Consider the following 19,826-nt stretch of genomic DNA (forward strand, 5'->3'; position numbering starts at 1 on the left):
CAAGATGGTTATGTCTCATCTGATTCTAACTTCAAATCTATATTCCTGCCTGTCCTAATAACCTTTCACCCCCCTCTCTCTCAACAAGAATCTATTTATCTTTGCATTTATAATATTCTAGAGCTCTGCTTTTACTACCTTTTCAGAAAAGTACTCCAAAGAATAACCACATTTTGAGAGGTGAAAAAAAATCGCTGTTTTAAATGAACACCCATTGACTTTTAGACAGTAACCCTTCGTTCTGGTCTCTTCTGTGGTAGGAAACATTGTCTCCATATCTATCTTGCCCAAATTCTCAGTATTTTTAATGTTTCAATCACATTGCCTCTTCCTCCCCTAAACACCAACTGATGCAAGCCTTGCCTTTGAAAATTTTCCTTGCAAGCCAAGACATTTAGACGAGGTATTATTCTGGTAAACCTGCTCTGAAATGCCTCCAATGTATTTACTTCCTTCTTTAAATAGACTGACCAGTACAAAGAAGAACATTCAAGATATGGACTCTCCAGTGAACCCTACTTCTGTGTTTAAATCCCCTCATGATAAATGAAAATATTTATTCACCTTCCTAATTACTTGCTGTATTACTAGCATTTTGTGATTCATGCACTGGGATCCCCAGATTCCACTGCATCTCAGAGCGATCGAATCTCCTTCCATAATAAAAACTGCAATTTTTCCTGCCAAAAAGGACTCTAAATTCACCCATATAAAAGTTTATTTGTCAGATCTTTGACTACTTGCTAACCTGTATTTCCCTGTAATATTCCAACACCCTCTTAGGTTAATTTTTTAATGCATCTTTGTCTTATCAGCAAATCTGCCAGTCATAAATTCTTTCCTTCCTAAGTCATGGACTGCTCGTCAATGTTTGGAAAACTTGGGCAGAAACAGATTTTTAAAATGGTTTCTCAATTTATATGATCCTAACCATTTTGAACTCCAGTTAACTCTCAGTCTCAAATAAACACTGAAGGAAATGTGGATATTCACGTATAAAGGGATGAATTCCCTGGATCTAATAACAGAGCGCCAAAACAACTATAGCATCCAGTAAGCCTGTCTCTCCCTTTCACCATGGATAAAGGAAAATCTTGAAATGCAGGGAGTCTGCAAGGTGAATGGACACGATAAACGTCCAATGCATAATGATGATCTTACAGCTGAACTAAAATGGTTGACTCAAACACTAATCTTAAACACAACATCTGTCCAATTGGTAAAAGGGATTTGAACTTTTGTTTAGCAGGGACGCCATTTTGTTTTTAGAATTTTTAAAAACTTAAAAAGCCACTTGCAGAGGGAGAATTCCACCAAATGCCAAAAGACAGTCATTGATCTAAGCAGCCAAAGTAATAAACAACTACATTGTGAAAGGAGGAGACAATAATTTTAAGAGATGATTGTCTTAACCAGAGCTACCTCAGAGTTTAATGAGAACCAACCTCCTGAAACTTGAACAAACCTCTGTTGGCTGAGATTCCCTGGTTATACAAAATTTTCGCTTTACCTTTAAAAGAGTATCATCATCTAAAATGACTGCAAGCCAAACACAAAAGCAAATGAAAAAGTAATGACCTGCAATGATTCCTTTATTCAATGTCTAACGCCTGAGAGAAAATGTGAGACATGAGTGAGTTGTCATGTTTTAAAAACTCGGGCAAGTATGCATCTTTTTTTTTAAAAGTCAAAAGCTTATTGCTGGAATTATTCAGTTGGAACATTTATTTACTTGGGAAACGAAAGAGAATATTCTGGCCAAGGGCAAGAAGTGAAACCCAAATTCCCTTTTGAAAGGTACAACTGGATCGATTTCTGCAATCCTTTGGGGTCAAACAAGCCAGGTCATGAGCTAACTGTTTTGAAGAAAAATCTAATCACCTCTGGTCATTTGCTGATCCTCTCAAATTTTATAACCATTGTGCATTTGGGAAACATTTCCTCCCCAGTTGCAGTTTGTCCCTCTAATGTCAGAGGCACATCAATTAAAGGTCAGCAGTGGTGAGAATCTCTGTATCCCCTAACTGAGGTTTGATCAGTAACCCCAAAAAAATCATTTGTGAAGTACATAATCTGTTAAGTACTTTCCCAACATTCAGAAAACTAATGTGTGAAATCTCAGGTGACAAGACAAACCATTAATGATACCATTTTAAAAACATTTAACCCATTGTTACAAAACTGTCGTACCCCTGCATATTTCACTTGTAAACAGACATTCATTTGACCAACATTTCAGTTCTGCAAAAAACGCTCTTCATCCTCACTCAGCTTCCAAACTTTGACTCTTATGCCCAACATCGACTTACAGACAATTGATAGACTTTTTTCAAGTAAAATAACTTTCTTCCATTCAGAAACTTGTATGTTCCAAACATTGTTGCAGATATCTCCAAACTGTATACGAAGCATCAAAGGAAGTCAATGACACTGTTTATCTTTTATGCCTAGGCCTGGCCATCGTCTAGTAACCCACTCACTGCGCTTTTTAAACTTTATGTTCTCCTGACCTCATTATTGCAAAAAATTAATTTTAAAAAATTGCCGCCTGTTTCTGCATTACAAACCAAGCCATTTGTGAGGTGCTTAATCATGATTTGTGCTCCATTTGGGCTCAGGGCTATTTGAAGTGGTCGGGGGCACAAAACAGGAGAAGGGAAGGACTGCTCTGCCATGTTGTGAAGAAACAAGCTCATCACAGGATGTTATCAAAAAAAGTCACACTTAAACTGTGGCACCCATATGTTGGCGGGAAGGTTCTAGAATAAGAAATACTTCCTGCAGAAAATGGTGAGTCCCAAAACAGTTACAAATTCACCTTCAGGAAAATAAAATCTGGTGTAAATGGTGGGGAAGTAGAATGAAAGTCACAGACTGGGATTTCCACAATTTTTTTCCACGTTGAAAATTAGAACAGTTATGTGTTGCGACTGAAATAATTCTGGCAGCAGTAATGTGACACAATTTTTTGTGAGTCCTTTAAATCTCTTCTGCATGCAAATCCACATTTAGCAACAGACCAGTGAATACTGTAAGACACCTGAAAAAGTCTGCACTTTATTTCACTGTACAGAGGTATAAGAAGAGTTTAGATTGTATTGTAGGCATGTAATTTTTTGAAAATATCAACCTGCTCACATGCTTTATGAGACAACCCTGGAGCGGGTGGGACTTATTCCCAAGCCTTGTGGCCCAAAGGTAGGGACACTACCACTGCAGCACAAAACCCTGCAAAATCTCTCATTATGGAGGACTTCAAGTTTAATTACTTTTAATCAAGTTATTCAGACATATTATGACACATGACTGCAACAGTTAGAATTTGAATCTAGACCTTTTAGGCAGAAGGTCGGGACATAATCACTACATCAGTGTGCAGGATAAAGTCTTTCAGAGCACTTCAAAAAATACCTGTGGGCTTTTCTGATAAAATCAGATGAAAGGTAAAGCCCAGATCTGCAGAGCTCAATGTTCAAGGGTTGGGGGATGCGGATACAGTTAAGTTCGTGTCTCCAATGATAAAAACATTAGTCTCCCTTATTGACGTTTGGACAGAGGTTCTCAGCTCACAACTGATGAATTTCGAGTTGTTTCCAGACAGCTAGTATCAGTGATTCATTGCCAGAATAATTAAAAGCAAGATTTACTCGACTGAACAACCTTTTCTACCATTACCATTAAACAAACTATTCATGCTTACTTGACCAGGATGATGTCCAACACACTTTCAGAAGTGGCACTTGCTGTGAATGTGGAAAGACATTGGAAAAGTCTTTGTTCATTAAAGCGGTCATTAAATTTTCAACAAGTTTTTCTGAGGTCCCACATTAAGAATTCGAACTTTGGAGATATCAACAGTGAGATCTGAAGGAAGCTGATTTTCTGACGCCTATGGAGAGTACAAATTTAAAATATAAATGAAACAGGAACAACTTTCATTTGTGTCAATCACTGACATGGCAGACACATTTTAAAATGCTTCACATTTACATTATCATGTAAAAATCAACCCAACTTTATGGTGCTATTATGAGGACAGGTCACCAAAAGCTTGGTCAGAAAGATTGGTTTTGAGGACAAAGAGGAGATGTTTTGGAAGGATGTTCCAGAATAAAGAAGATCAAGCACGCAAGGAAAATCAAAGTGGCCAGAATTAGAAATGCAAACATATGAGCATTGCAGGGCTGGAGGATGTTACATTGATAGGGAGACACAATATGATCAGTCCAATGATAAAGCAACTGGTCACTTCATGTATTACTTGAACCATTTTAAAAACACAAAGTTAAAGTCAAAACATCATGGAAACATGGACAGCTAGATTAAGATATAACAAAACTTTGAATCTTGGAGTTATTTTGTATCAACCTCAAGATTAAGCCATAATTTAAAGTAAACAAGCATTTAATATTAAATACCTTTATCTGCACACCCACTATTTCTCAATTTCTGCTTCAATCCAGTCATCAGAAGGGCCAGACAGTTTCCCCAGCAGGCTAATTGTGGAATCAGTGCAACATGTTCTGTCGACAGCTCTCAGCCACAGCATGCAACGGGAAACAGGACAGTCCAGCATCAATCACTTTTGACCTCTGCTAACATCATCACTGACCTCACATTTCCAAACAGTATTGTTTTTAGCAATCTAATTACTTTTGAAAGTGAGCCTACTGAACTGGAAGGAAAGCAGAGGGTTATAAAATGTTTGCTGACTTGGCAGAAAACAGAAGGAGGGAGAGAATTGAAGAAAAAGGAAACCTCTGTTTTTTTGTTCCACACCAGATGCTATGCAAAGTCTCTTCCAATGTGCTGCCTGAGGATTATCAAACTTGATATTGTGGAGTTTGCAAAAGAAATGAAGAACTCTTACAAAGAACTTCACAGTTCAAATGGCAACAAGCACCCCCAATTAAATTTGGTTTCCTTCATGTCAGCAGATGGAATATATCTTTGGGATTGGGGCAGGGGCAGGGATAGAGCATGTCAGAAAAGGAGGGAATTGAAGCACTCTTTAAGAAGCATGATTTGAACTTTGATGTTAAATATAAACCTCTCAACTTCGCCTGAACAGCTGGCCAATTCTGTCAGAAACATGAACAGAATGTAACCACAGGAAATGTATTTCCAAGACTTGTTCCAAGTTATAGAAAAGTTTACAAAATGTGTTTCAACAAAATTAAGTTGATGTTTTAACAACTTTAAACCACACAAGTACAAAAAAGCATGACTGAACAAAAGCATAACTTCCAAATAAATATTGCATTACCATAAAAGCAACATTTATTCAGTTCTAGTCTATTTTCAAACTGATCTTGAAAACAAGTTCTGGAAATGAACGCCAACAGAAAGAAAAAAAAAAATCACACACAATTCTAGAAAACAAATCAAGTGTTGCATCCAACAATCAATCTTTCTCATCTTCTCCCAGTTTTCCAGTCCCCACTGAACCTTGACAGGTGATGGTTTGGACTCCAAGGAAGATGGGGTTTTACATGTGTTGATCAAATTTCTGATCAACACATGTAAAACCTCATCTTCCTTGGATTAGATACCTTGGATGCAGCTGTCACTGTGAAGTCGTGTTGATCAGAAATTTGATCAACACGACTTCACAGTGACAGGTGCATCCAAGGTATCTAATGTACCAGTTTATTCAGCTGTCCTGCAAACTGAAGACCAGGCATGACAAGAGCACACTGGTCAAGGCCCAGCCAATTTTGAAGACTTCTTTTGTTGTAAATTTTGGAAAGCAATAGTGACAACAATTTTAACTAAACCCATAGTTGAGGCCTTGTTGGGGAATGTTTACTTGATACATTCATATGATCCTAAATAGGATACAAATATTAAGGTATAGATTAAGTGACAAAGTCAAAAACCAAACTAAAAGAAGTACAATTCTAACTAATTCTCAGTTATAACTTGCATACTTTAACTGGATCATGCAAGTCTGTATGGGTGATTGCTCCGGAAGACATATTTTTACTCCGTGTGTGTGTGTGTTTGTGTGCATGCGCAGTGATAAAGAGTCCAAGTTATGGCCTATTATTAAGCAATTTCAAAAGTAACAAGAACTTTATTTATTTGCAATCTGTTCTCACAATCAGGCAGTACAAAAGATACTGTCAAAAATTCCATTCTACAGATGTTGTCCCCTTCGAGGTAAAATTGTAAATGAACGACATAAATGTATACAAGTTAATCCCATTTCCTCCAAGGATAACAGGCATGCACAACTGGAAAATTCATATTTTGCAGTCTGAACTATTCAAAATTTAAATGCTTCAGTTGAAAACCTTACTGGGATTAATATAAATGGAACTTCAGATCAAATAGAGGATCCCCTTTGTTCAACTGGTCTTTCACTTTCCACGATCTCTGCTCCATAAGTGACAGCCTATGGCATTTGATTCCTGACATTAATTTACATTCCACCTCAAAAGCAAGGTGGTTCTTTCCTCTCCTGAATAAGTTCTCTTTCACAAAAGGTCGTGGATGCTAGAAAGATTGTAACTTCCCAGAAATCAGTTTTGTCGGTTTGGGCCAGGGGAGGAAGGGGGAGGGACTCTGGGGTGGGTGTAGTCGGGAGCATGTGATTCAAGTATGGGGACTCTTGAATGGGAATGAAGAAGTAGGACTCTGTCTTTAATTGTCTATTTTTTTGCATGCAGCTATTTACTTAGTTTCATCAGAAGTATCATCTTCCAAAATCTCCAAATTAAAATTAAGGCAGAGAACAGAGAACAGCACAGCACAGTACAGGCCCTTCGGCCCACAATGTTGTGCCAAACTATTATCTGACTAAGAGCAATCTACCCTGCATACCCTACATTTTGCTACCCATCATGTGCCTATCCAAGAGTCGCTTAAAAGTCTATGAAGTATCTGATCCCACTACCACTGCCAGCAGCACATTCCACGTGCCTACCACTCTCTGTGTAAAGAACCTACCTTTGACATCTCCCCTGTAGCTTCCCCCTATCATTTTAAAATTATCTCCCCTCATAATAGTCATTTCCGCCCTGGGAAAACGTCTCTGATGATGCACTCTATCTATGCCACTCATCATCTTGTACACCTCGACCAAGTCACCTCTTATCCTTCTTCGCTCCAATGAAAAAAACCCGAGCTTCCTCAGCCTTTCCTCATAAGACCTGCCCTCCAGTCCAGGCAGCATCCTGTTAAATCTCCACTGCAACCTCTCAAAAGTTTCCACACCTTTCCTATAATGAGGTGACCAGAACTGAACACAATATTCCAAGTGTGGTCTAACTAGAGTTTTAGAGAGCTGCAGCATAACCTTGCCACTCTTAAACTGAATTCCCCTGCCAATGAGAGCCAACTCACGCTGTGGATCTTTATCACTGTATGACATCATCTCAATGATTATAATATTATGTATTATTTGGTGTTTTCGGTTATGTAGCTTTCATTTACACGGATTACTTACTTTTCTACAGAATGGATAGACAAGATAGAAGTAACTCCCATGGACAGTTATAATATGAGTGACAATTCCAGATGGTTTCTCATTTGAACTTTCCACGAATGACACACTATTCACACAGCCAACAAGAGTTTTGCGTGTCATGCAAATTTACCCATTTCTCCTGTTTGTAAAACACCAAGGCAGCGATTCTTTGCTTACGAGAAGATGCAGTCACGACTTGGCTGGTGCCACATTTGCAATCCCAGGTGAAACAAAAGGGAAAGCAAAAATGATGGACTGACTCCTCAACACCATTTGACAGGGCTTCCCCAAATGCAGAATCCTGGTGCTGACATGGAGCAAGCTGAGTTGTTCAGGAATGCAGATTCTGGGATGCAGCCAAGCCTGTGAAAGACTGCACACGGGCTTGATCCCATCCCCCAGCCAGCCTGAAAAACACGGAGCTTACCAGCTGGTTTCAGGAGGCATAGTACTCCTCAGCATGAAGGATAACAGAAAGCTGACCATTTTCCACAGAACATTGCTCAGAAGGGAAGTAAAAGCATACCCCCTTCCAAATCACCCACACCTTCGAGATTTACACACGGTGTAACATACAGACAGCAGGAAGTGGATTTGCAATGACCCTACGAGTCTGGCAACGAAGTCAGATGACCTGGCAACAGCACAAAATCAGCGGAAACCTTCATCCTCCAGGGAGACTCACTGAGTCTTCACGTCAAATCAAACCAATGACAGCTCCACGACATGAACCAATTCTTACTAACACTGCATATTCCGTGCGAACAGAGCCCCGAACTATGATGCAAAGTGCATTTGTTTGCAATATACACACAACCCCAGGTTTAAGTAATAGGATTTTCATTGACATGTATGTGTACAAATGTTGCCAAAGATCAGGAATTCTGGTAACACAAAGTCTCATTTAATACTTTCAATTTTAAAACATATTGTCCTTTTTAAGTGAGATCGAACATAGAACAGTACAGCGCAGAACAGGCCCTTCGACCCTCGGTATTGCGCCGGCCTGTGCACTAACTTAAGCCCATCCCTGTACACTGTCCTATCAAATCTATATGCTTATCCAAGGACTGTTTAAATGCCCCTCATGTGGCTGAGTTAACTACATTGGCAGGCAGGGCATTTCACGCCTTTACCACTCTCTGAGTAAAGAACCTGCCTCTGACAACTGTCTTAAATCTATCACCCCTCAATTTGCAGCTATGCCCCCTCGTACAAGCCAACATCATCATCCTAGGAAAAAGACTCTCACTGTCCACCCTATCTAATCCTCTGATCATTTTGTTTGTCTCTATTAAATCCCCTCTTAGCCTTCTTTTCTCCAATGAGAACAGACTTAAGTCCCTCAGCCTTCCCTTATACGATCCTCACTCCAGACCAGGCAACATCCTGGTAAATCTACTCTGCACCTTTTCCAATGCTTCCACAACCTTCCTATAATGGGGTGACCAGAACTGTACACAGTCTTCCAAGTGAGGCCACACTAGTGTTTTGTATACAGTTGCAGCATGACATCACAGCTCCGGAACTCAATCCCTCTACCAATAAAACCTAACACAGCATATGCTTTCTTAATAGCACTATCAACCTGGGTGGCAACTTTCAGGAATCTGTATACATGGACACCAAGATCACTCTGCGCATCCACGCTACCAAAAATCTTTCCATTGACCCAGTATTCCGCTTTCCTATTATTCTTCCCAAAGTGAATCACCCTCACATTTATCTGCAATGAGCTCCATTTGCCACCTTTCAGACCAATTCTGCAGTTTATCCAAGTTCCCCTGCAACCTGCAACATTCTTCCAAACTGTCCACCGCTCCACCGACTTTAGTGTCATCTGCAAACTTACTAACCCATCCACCTATGCCTGCGTCTAAGTCATTTATAAAAATGACAAACAGCAGTGGTCCTAAAACAGATCCTTGAGGCACACCACTAGTACCCGAACTCCAGGCTGAATATTTTCCATCAACCGTCACTCGTTGCCTTCTCACAGAAAGCCAGTTTCTAATCCACACTGCTAAATCTCCCTCAATCCCTTGCCTCCCCATTTTCTCCAATAGCCTACAGTGTGGAACCTTATCAAAGTCTTTACTGAAGTCCATGTACACCACATCAACTGCCCCTACCTTCATCCACATGCTCGGTCACCTTCTCAAAAATATCAATGAGGTTCGTGAGACACGACCTGCCCTTGACGAATCCATGTTGACTATCTCCAATCAAATTGTTGCTTGCTAGATGCTTATAAACCCTATCTCTTATAATCCTTTCCAAAACTTTTGCTACAACAGAAGTAAGGCTCACAGGTTTATAATTACCTGGGTCATCTCTACTGCCCTTCTTGAACAAGAGCACAACATTTGCAATCCACCAGTCCTCTAGTACTAAAGCTAGACAATGATGACTCAAAGATCAAGGCCAAAGGCTCCACTATCTCCTCCCTAGTTTCCCAGAGATTCCTTGGAAAAATCCCATCAGGCCCAGGAGATTTATGTACCTTCACACCTTCCAGAATTGGTAACACCTCTTCCTTACTAACCTCAATCCTTTTAATTCTAATAGCCCGTAACTCGGTCTTCTCCTCTACAATATTCTCCTTTTCCTGAGTGAAAACAGATGAGAAATATTCGTTTAGCACCTGTCCGATCTCCACAGGGTCCATACACAACTTCCTACTTCTGTCTTTGACTATCCCTATTCCTACCCTAGTCATCCTCTTATTCCTCACGTACCCATAGAAAGCTTTAGGGTTCTCCTTTATTCTACCTGCTAATGTCTGCTCATGTCCCCTCCTTGCTCTTCTTAACGCTCTCTTTAAATCCTTCCTAGCTAATCTGTAATTCTCCATCGCCTCATCTGAATGATCTCATTTCATCATCACATAAGCCTCCCTCTTCCGCTTAACAAGAGATACAATTTCTTTAGTAAGCCACGGTTCCCTTACCTTACCATTTCCTCCCTGCCTGACAGGGACATACCTATCAAGGACTACCTTCTCCTTAAACCAGCTCCACATTTCTATTCTCCCCATCCCCTGCATTTTGCTACCCCATTCTATGCTTCCTAAGTCTTGCCTATTCGCATTATAATTGCCCTTTCCCCATCTATAGCTCTTGCCCTGTGGCATGTTCCTATCCCTTTCCACTGCTAAACTAAACTTAACTGAATTCTGGTCACTCTGTCCAAAGTGCCCACCTACCACTAAATCAAACACCTGGCCTGGTTCATTACCAAGTGCCAGATCCAGTGTGACATCCCCTCCTGTCGGCCCTTCAACATATTGTGTCAGGAAACCCTCATGCACACATTGGACAAAAACTGATCCATCCGATGTACGAGAGTTATAGCATTTCCAGTCAATGTTGGGGAAGTTAAAGTCTCCCATAATGACACCCTGTTCCTTTCACTCCAGCCCAGAATCATTTTGCCAATCCTCTCCTCCATATCCCTGGAACTTTGCGGAGGCCTATAAAAAACTCCCACCAGTGTGACCTCTCCTCTCCTGTTTCTGACCTCAGCCCATACCACCTCAGTAAACAAGTCCTCATTAAAAGTTCTTTCAGCCACCGTAATACTGTCCTTGACTAACAAAGCCACATCTCCCTTTTTTACCACCTTCCCTGATCTTTATGAAAGACCTAAACCCTGGAATCTGCAACATCCATTCCCGACCTAGCTCTGTCCATGTCTGCAAAATTGCCACAACATCGAAGTCCCAGGTACCTATCCATGCTGAAAGCTCACCTACCTTATTCTGGATTCTCCTGGCATTAAAGTAGACACACTTCAAATCAGTTTGCTGTCTGCCAGCACACCTCTGTGACAGTGAAATCCTGTCCATGTCCTTCCAGATCTCATCCTCCTGTGTACTGGAACTACACTAGTTTCCCATCCCACTGCTGAGCTAGTTTAAATTCACATGAATAGCACTAGCAAATTTCCGGCCCAGGATATTATTACCCCTCTGGTTCAAGTGGATTCCGTCCTGTTTGTAGAGGCCCACCTTCCCCAGAATGAGCCCCAATTATCCATATACCTGAAACCCTCCCTCCTGCACCATCCCTGCAGCCACATGGGCTTTATATTGCATGGGCTTTAAAAAGCGCATATTCCCTCACACCACTCCCTGCATACTTTTCCACTTTGCACCCTCCTCTCAAATTAAACCAAAATACACTCATCAACAAAGACAAATAAGCCATTCTTTCAGACAGTATTTTCCACTTGACTCAAAGCGAACCATAGTGAGAAGCAAATGCAGTGGAATTTGCACAAAACATTCTGTAGTTATGGTTGACATTCACCAGATATTCCACTCTCCCCTATTTAAGACAAACTCTGTTTAGACCACGAAATGTGCAACCCGCTGTTGGATTATGAAGTAGCAATGAAGTTCTGCCGAGATGTATTCCTTTTCCGATCTTAGCTAGGAGATGTTCAGAAATAATTGACAGAAGTGAGCTGCTGAGCTGGCTCCCATCCAGACTCTGCGACTCTACCTCTGAAGGACAGCAAAAAGATCTGCAATGCCAAGAAACAGCTCCTCATCTGGAGCAGTCTTCTTAGTTTTGATACAAATGCTTCTTTCTTGTTCTTGCTTTGCCTGAGACGTCCAAATACTCTTTTTGGCTTCAGCCAAAAATTCCACATTCAATTCATTAAAAAAAAATGTCTTAAGTTCTTGGATTGTGAAAATTGTATTAACATCTTGGGTGAAAAATGATCTCAACATAGAAAAGCATTCCTAACTGTTGGTGTCATTTTCAAAATGTGAAAACTAAGTTTGAGGATTTTCAATACTTGTAGAGAAAGTGCAGCTGATAGAATGGATACTTGGAAATGTCTTTGGTTCCATGTTGGATAACTGTATCTGCAGATTTTGGCTGAACCCCATTGAAGCCCAATGTAAATTAATAATTATCCTACAAACCTGAGTCAGCCAAAAACTCTCTTTCTAATGCACTTACACTGTCATAACTAGATCCCTGGCACGGTTCCCCGATTCATTAAAGAGGGAATTCCCCAAATTGCTAAATTTCTTGGTAAAGAGGGATAAACCTGGCTCCTCTTTCACATTCATCTGCTCAGAGATTGCTTACAATGAACCAATCAATGGGCATTCCAGCAAGTAGTTCATCTCCTCCTGACTTGGGCTAGCTTTTTTGGGCCTAGCTGATAAAGGGTGTTGCCAAGATGTATTCCTTTTCCGATCTTAGCTAGGAGATGTTCAGAAACAATTTCTTTCTGACATCCACGTCACATCGTACTAGAGTGGTGCAATCTGACCTATTTCTGCATAAATCCTTTAATTTGCTGATTGTTAAGTTCGCTCACCTTCCTTTACTTAGATGAACAAATAAGGAGTCCAAGCTTCAATGTTGACATCACCCATGAATGAACCTCAAGAGGTCCACACACCTGAAAAAGAAACTTAGTGTGAATATTGCCAACACCTAGCTTACTAATGATTTCCTGAAATATGCTGGACTTGAAATTTGTGTCGTAGTCTGACTGGATCTATGTTGGCAGATCATTCAGAATGAAGAAATGGATCAATTACTTCATCACTGTTTTGATTCATAGACTCAAAGACATTTACAACACAGAAGAATGCCAATTGTTCCACACTCATCATCAAAGATCAGTTTGCGCTAATTCTATTTTTTAGTTTTAGCCTGGTAAATTGTGGCAACGCAAGTGAAGAGACAGATGCTGCTCAACTGGTATGAGACTTTCTGTGTCAATCATCCTTTCAGGCAGTGAGTTCCCAACTTGCATTACCCTCTTGAGTGAAAGCATTTCTCTTCAACTCTCCACTTGGCTTTTTCGCTCTTACCTTAAACCCATATCCCTCATAGTTGACCCCTCTCTGCATGTACAAGGTCCCTTCCTAACCACTCGATGCCTGTCAAAACCTTATACACTTCAAACATGATACCTCCCAAAATTTGCTGCTTCCAGAAAAATAGATCCAGCCTCTCCAAGGTTTCATAGCTCAGATACTGCAAATCAAGCTGCATCCTTGTAAATTTCTTGCACACCCAACATTTAACATGGCTTCCAAGAAGCATCAAATCTATCAAGCACAATCAACCTGGATTGTCAAATAACAAATACTGTCTTGATCTTCTTCTGACAGGGCAGCAGCTTCACCAGTCAACGCGGAAGAAGAGAGGGAAAGCTAAATGATTATGTTTGCACAAACCAAAGGTCACACACTGAAATGTGACATCCACAGAGCAGAAAATGTACATGCATTAATTTTCTAAAAGGCAGTTAGCTTGTCACAAATCTTGTCTCAGGTTTGCTCTGGGCATGAACATATTTTTCTGCTGTATCATTTGAAACTGAACTCAATAACCCTCAAGAATCTTTACTATTGTGTCTCACCTTTGATACCTGTGAATGGTTTAGTCCCACAGATAACAAATTGCTGACAGGAGAAGATCACAGAAGTGCATTTTTCTTCTGTTGTTCACAATCATATACCAGTCTAATTATCTCCTAGATTGCTCTAATAGATTCTGTTGCTAAATGCCAGCTGGAACACTTAGTTCTCTGTTATATCCATAATGGGCTGCTCCAGCTGAGGCACTTCTGTGCACATCTTACCTAATATGTTTAGCACATGCTTTAAGGTGAACTAGTTCATTAGCAGCCAGTAAGACCCATTATCAAGTAAGCTGGTTTTATCTTTCAATTTTGAGAGCACCTAGAACAGGAAATATGAATGACACACACAATTTTTACAACTATTAGAAGTTTATTCTTATTGACAGGGGAAACCAGCAAGTCTCTTTTACAACAGTTGGCTAACTTCCCAGCATTTGTTCGTGCAAAAAGTCACTGTGTTCCACTTGTATCTCACTATTTTGTCACAAATCAATGAGGGGGTTGAAAATTGAGTTTACCAATATAATAGATTATCAAAGCCGCAAGCTGATATACTGGACACTACATTGCTGTGTTCCAAACGGAATCTCTGAGTGACCAAAAGCCAGCGCATGAATTGAGTCACTTTACAACTGTGCAGCACCCAATGGGCATTGAACTGCTGAAGGCAAAGAAGCTGAAACACCTTTTTCACTCCCATCAAAGCATTTTGCTTGTTTATTTAGTGTTGGGACTGAGGCATACAAATTTTTTGAGTGAAAACTGATTCACCTGCTTTTCACATTCCACCACAGGCGACCTTCAAAATACTTGCACAATACTGAATTCATTGATAAGTCATGCAAGCATCTGTCTGTTACAACAAAGTGTGGAGCTGGATGAACACAGCAGGCCAAACAGCAGCTTAGGAGCACAAAAGCTGATGTTTCGGGCCTAGACCCTTCATCAGAAAGCTTTCTAATTTACAAAAGCTGAATAAGATTGGGAGTATCTTTGGCCAAAACCATGCATTCAGGTTCAGCAATGCACTAATTGCCAGTGATTGAACAATGCCACCCAAAAAGCTCCAACCATAACAGCAGCCTGTTCACAAACAGGAACGAAAGTGATGTATCTGACATAACATTTTTGCATATGGCACATAGTTCTTGTAAGTACTTCACTTCTTGTTTCACTTTAGCAAATCCTCTGACTCAGTGTGAGCGCTGCCATCTTTTAAAGCAGAAGGCAATAGCTTGAGCAGAAAAACAATGGATGAATCAAAATCTTCACATTCAAAAATAGATGAAACCTGCTCAAACCTTCATCCTCACTATTTCTTAGTATCGTTCCATTTGCCTGTCAGTCTTTTGTAACTGACAGTCAACCTGACAACATCTAAGAACAGAAATTATTCCGTGAACTTCGTTGAATACAGTGTAGTGTTCAGCTTGTCATTCTGACTGACAAATTCAATGATTTTCGTAACTGCATTCAGGAAGTTTACCAGAAGTACAGAGAATACCTACGGTCTACATGAAAAACTGCAACCAAGCACAAAGTCTCAACACTATTGCCGTGGAGTCTGTATTCTTTCACTTTGCCTCTCAACAAACCTGCCACACCCTCACTAACAAACAAGTTATCAGGCAACTGGACATAATTACAGATAGAAGAAAAATATGTTTGCATGATTTGTTATAGATTTGCACCATCAGAAGTCCAACATTTGGAATAAATGCCATATTTCAGATGAATCAAAAATGCAAGTGCTGGAAGAACAATGATGAACCTTAGCTGGGTCTTCTAGTTACAGGTAAACACCCACAATATATGCTACATGTGCTGGAGAATGCAGATTTAAACCCGATGGCCTTAACTTATTGTTCTCACGGTGTATCCAATAGTTTTATATTCAGAACACAATGGATTCACAGGTATGTACTTATAATGCCTCTATGCTTTATAACTGTGCACGAATTTCAGCACATTGAGCAATATTTGAAGAGAACAACTGTTACAAATTCTAGCAATATTGTAGTAGGTAATTACAATAGTTTGTTTAGTGAATTTTGCATTTCAGTGTTGGAACTTTGCATCAGAAATTCCAGTTGAGTTAAATATTTCCTTTTGTGACTGCATGTCAAAATCCACACAATTGTGGGTGCAAGTCTGCATTTAAAAATGGCATGGCCACTGATCATTCAATTCTCTTCTCAATGGTGATTAACATAAAAGTTTGCCAACTCTGTATGCATGGATTCCTGAAGAATTCACCACAGAAATGCCTATTTTAACTGTCAAACAGCTTCTTAACCTCTTCAGTGCCCTGAAAATGTCTGAAAAGATTATTCCTGAGGAATGACACAAGCACCACCATCCCAATCTAATCATGTAAAAAATGCAAAGGATACAATGGGTACTCATGCCATTTTGTGTTGTTTTGACTTAATAAATTTGCTGCAATTATAGGTTCGTTTCTGGTGCAGTTTTGCTTTGTCCACTGTTACAGTTTTGAAGCGGGCCAGTCAGCCCAGCCAGTTGTACCATTTCTGTCTGGTGTGCCCCTTCCAATTCCAATCCCCTCATCTCTTTCTATCAGTGTACCCCTGCATTCTTTTTCAACTTGCTGCTTTCATTTTGAAAGCATCCAAGCTATTTACACTTCCTGTGGAAGTATGTTCCAGATTCTAACCACAACATAAAGAAATTTCTAATTTTCCCACTGCAATTATCAGTAACTGTCTTCTATTTATAGCCAATATAAAAAGAGATATTGCAGACATTATTTTCTTTATTCATTCACGGAATGAGGCTGTTTTGCTGGCAAGGCAACATTTATTACCCATCCTTAATTGCTCAGAAGGCAGTTAAGAGTTAACCACATTGCTGTGGGTCTGCAGCCACATGTAGGTCTGACCAGGTAAGGATGGCAGTTTCCTTCCCTCAAGGACATTAGTGAACCAGATGGGTTTTTCCTGACAAATGACAATAAATCATGGTCATCAGTAGATTCATAATTCCAGATATTTATTAAATTCAAATTCGACACTCTGCCATGGCAGGATTTGAACCCTGGTCCCCAGAACATTATCTGGATCTCTGGATTAGCAGCCCAGCGATCATACCACTGGGCCAATGCTTCCCCTATACCACTGGCTATTAGCTCCCCTGATATTTTAAAAACCTGAAAAAATGAAAAAAAAAGACATTCTGACAGAAGGTCTAATCAGTCACTATCTGTTTATATCTCAAATTTGAAACATTCACAGTTTTGCCTTCTTACAAACCTTCCCTGTTCTGTTTGTAGTCAATACCCATTTTACCTTCTCTTTCTGGAAAATATTATCCTTAAGTGATTATGATTTTGCAACAAAATTGAGGTAAAGGCATCATCATTATGATGACTTATGAAAATTATATTGATCCTCAAGGAACACTACTGAAACTTTACTACTGGCTGTATTCTATTGAAAGATGTCTAAAATGTCCCTATCACATCAAAGCTAGGGAAGAGGCATGAGTTTCCAACACTGAATTTTATGCAACATTTGGATTTTCCTGTGCTGAAACACAATCTGACAGGCATCTAATCTTTTTTAGATTAGATTCCCTACAGTGTGGAAACGGGCCCTTCGGCCTAACAAGCCCTCACCGACCCTTGAAACATTCCACCCAGACCCCTATAACCCACACACCCCTGAACTATGAACTGAAGTTATCATCTGGTACTTTATTACAGAAAGGACAAGTAACCAACTGTACTTTATATCAACTTCATCCAGAATCTATCTTCTTTGACACGGATGGCTACCCGGTTGCACTCTTGTATATCTATGAAGATATTGCTTACATTACCGTTTATTCCAACTACACTCTGTGTACTGAAAAAATCCACTGCTGGAAAACCAAAATGAATGATTTCTTGTATCAGTGATAATGGGAACTGCAGATGCTGGAGAATCCAAGATAATAAAATGTGAGGCTGGATGAACACAGCAGGCCCAGCAGCATCTCAGGAGTTACGCTCCTGAGATGCTGCTGGGCCTGCTGTGTTCATCCAGCCTCACATTTTATTATCATGTATGATTTCTTGTTAAGTTTTCCCAGTATAATGTTGGACATTTATTTCTTTGCAGTCTACCATATGGATGATCTCTTTTCTGAATGTGGATGGAATAGAGAAGCACTCCATAACTTGGCTTCAGATTGGCCGAGAGTGACCCTCAATCCCATCAGCAGTGGGACATGGCTGACAACTCTTCTTTGTGAATGGCATTCCACAGCTAACTGTTTACAACTCAGTTTTGCCTGAGAAAGGTTTTGCAGACCTCAGCAATGCCCATCAGATAGCTGCCATTACTGGTGTTAACCCTTCTCATGTAGATGTAGTACCTCAAGCAAAGCAACATTGATTGCAACATTTTAAGCTTCCAGAGACAGATGTGTATCCTATTTCACAAATACTACCTTCAGTTATGAATCGAATGATGTTAATACCAACTGTTCCAACAATACATGAATCTTACAAACATGCTACCATTGCCTTTTTATGTACAGCCACTTCAACAACAGAACATGAAACCAAAGAATGTTGTGAGACATCTCAACATGCCTAACATATTCACATGGAAAATACCAACAAGCTCAACACCACACGACATTCAAATAACCGAAACAGTTGAAATTTTGGAATCTCCAATGAGGAAAGGAACAAACAATTCAAAGCCACAGTGGAAGTCAGGAAAAAGAGAAAAACCTACAAGAAAGAATTAGCAGACAAAAACAGATCTTTCAAACTGGTTAAATCTCCAAATGAAAATGAATTTTTTTGTCAACAGGACTGAGGGCCACCAATTGTTAGAATAAATTCCACCGTCACTGCTTTCTCATAAACTCTGTGCAGGAAATACAATGGAATATGGAATTAAATATATCAACCCTGTTCAACTATGTTTGTTAGCCATGAGAGTTTCAAATTTTAATCTCAATTTTCTTTCCTTTTCTCTCCTCACCCACAAAATCTTAAGTCCTCGAGCATCAGATTTCAAATGATCTGGTTTTATGCACAAATCCAGTGAATTATGGAAGACACTTAATGAAACTAAATATTGTTCTTCCACTTTAGAGTACAAGCTCTGAAGCAATAAAACTATATTATCAGCCTTGTTGGGACATTATGTTGGGGTTCTACAAGATATTGGTGAGGCCTTTTTTAGAATAATGTGTCCAGTACTGGTCACCCAGTTATAAGATGAATATTATCAAGCTGGAGAGGGATCAGAAGACATTTACCAACCTTGCTGGATGTGGAAGGTTTGAGTTTGAAAGAAAGGCAGGCAGGCTTGGATATTTTTCAGAGGAGTAGAGGAAGTTGGAAGGTGACCTATAGAACTTTATAAAATGATGAGAGGTACAGATAGAGTTGATGGTAGTTGATTTTTCCCTAAGATGGGGAATTTCAAGAGTTGGGGACACATTTTTAAGGTTAGAGTAGAGAGGTTTTAAAAAAAAACATATGAGGCAATTTTTTTTCACAGAAGTTGGTTGGCATGTGGAATTGAACTTCCTGCAGAAATGATGGAAGTGTTACAACGTTTAAAAGCCGTTTGGATGGGTATATGAATAGGAAAGGTTTGATGGGATATTGGCTAGGAACAGACAGCTGGGACTAGTTTAGTTTGACATTATGTTCGGCATGGACTGGTTGGACCGAAGGGTCTGTTTCTGTGCTGTATGACTCTATCACCCAGTAACATAAAACTATACACAATAATCTGAGATTGACCAGGTTCTGAATTTGTGGTCACAATGTCTATCTCTCTTCAGTTAGCCTTTTTAGTTCCACCCATGCTTTGCTATTTATGCCATTTCAGAAGTTGATCAGTGACATCACAGAAAGATCACTCAAAGGTCCTAAAGCCCTCACACAATGAGATTCTCTTTTGAGGCTGAATTTCAAGCTGTTTCTCTGCAA

This window comes from Stegostoma tigrinum, chromosome 8, assembly GCF_030684315.1.
Source record: "Stegostoma tigrinum isolate sSteTig4 chromosome 8, sSteTig4.hap1, whole genome shotgun sequence".
Lineage (NCBI taxonomy): Eukaryota > Metazoa > Chordata > Chondrichthyes > Orectolobiformes > Stegostomatidae > Stegostoma > Stegostoma tigrinum.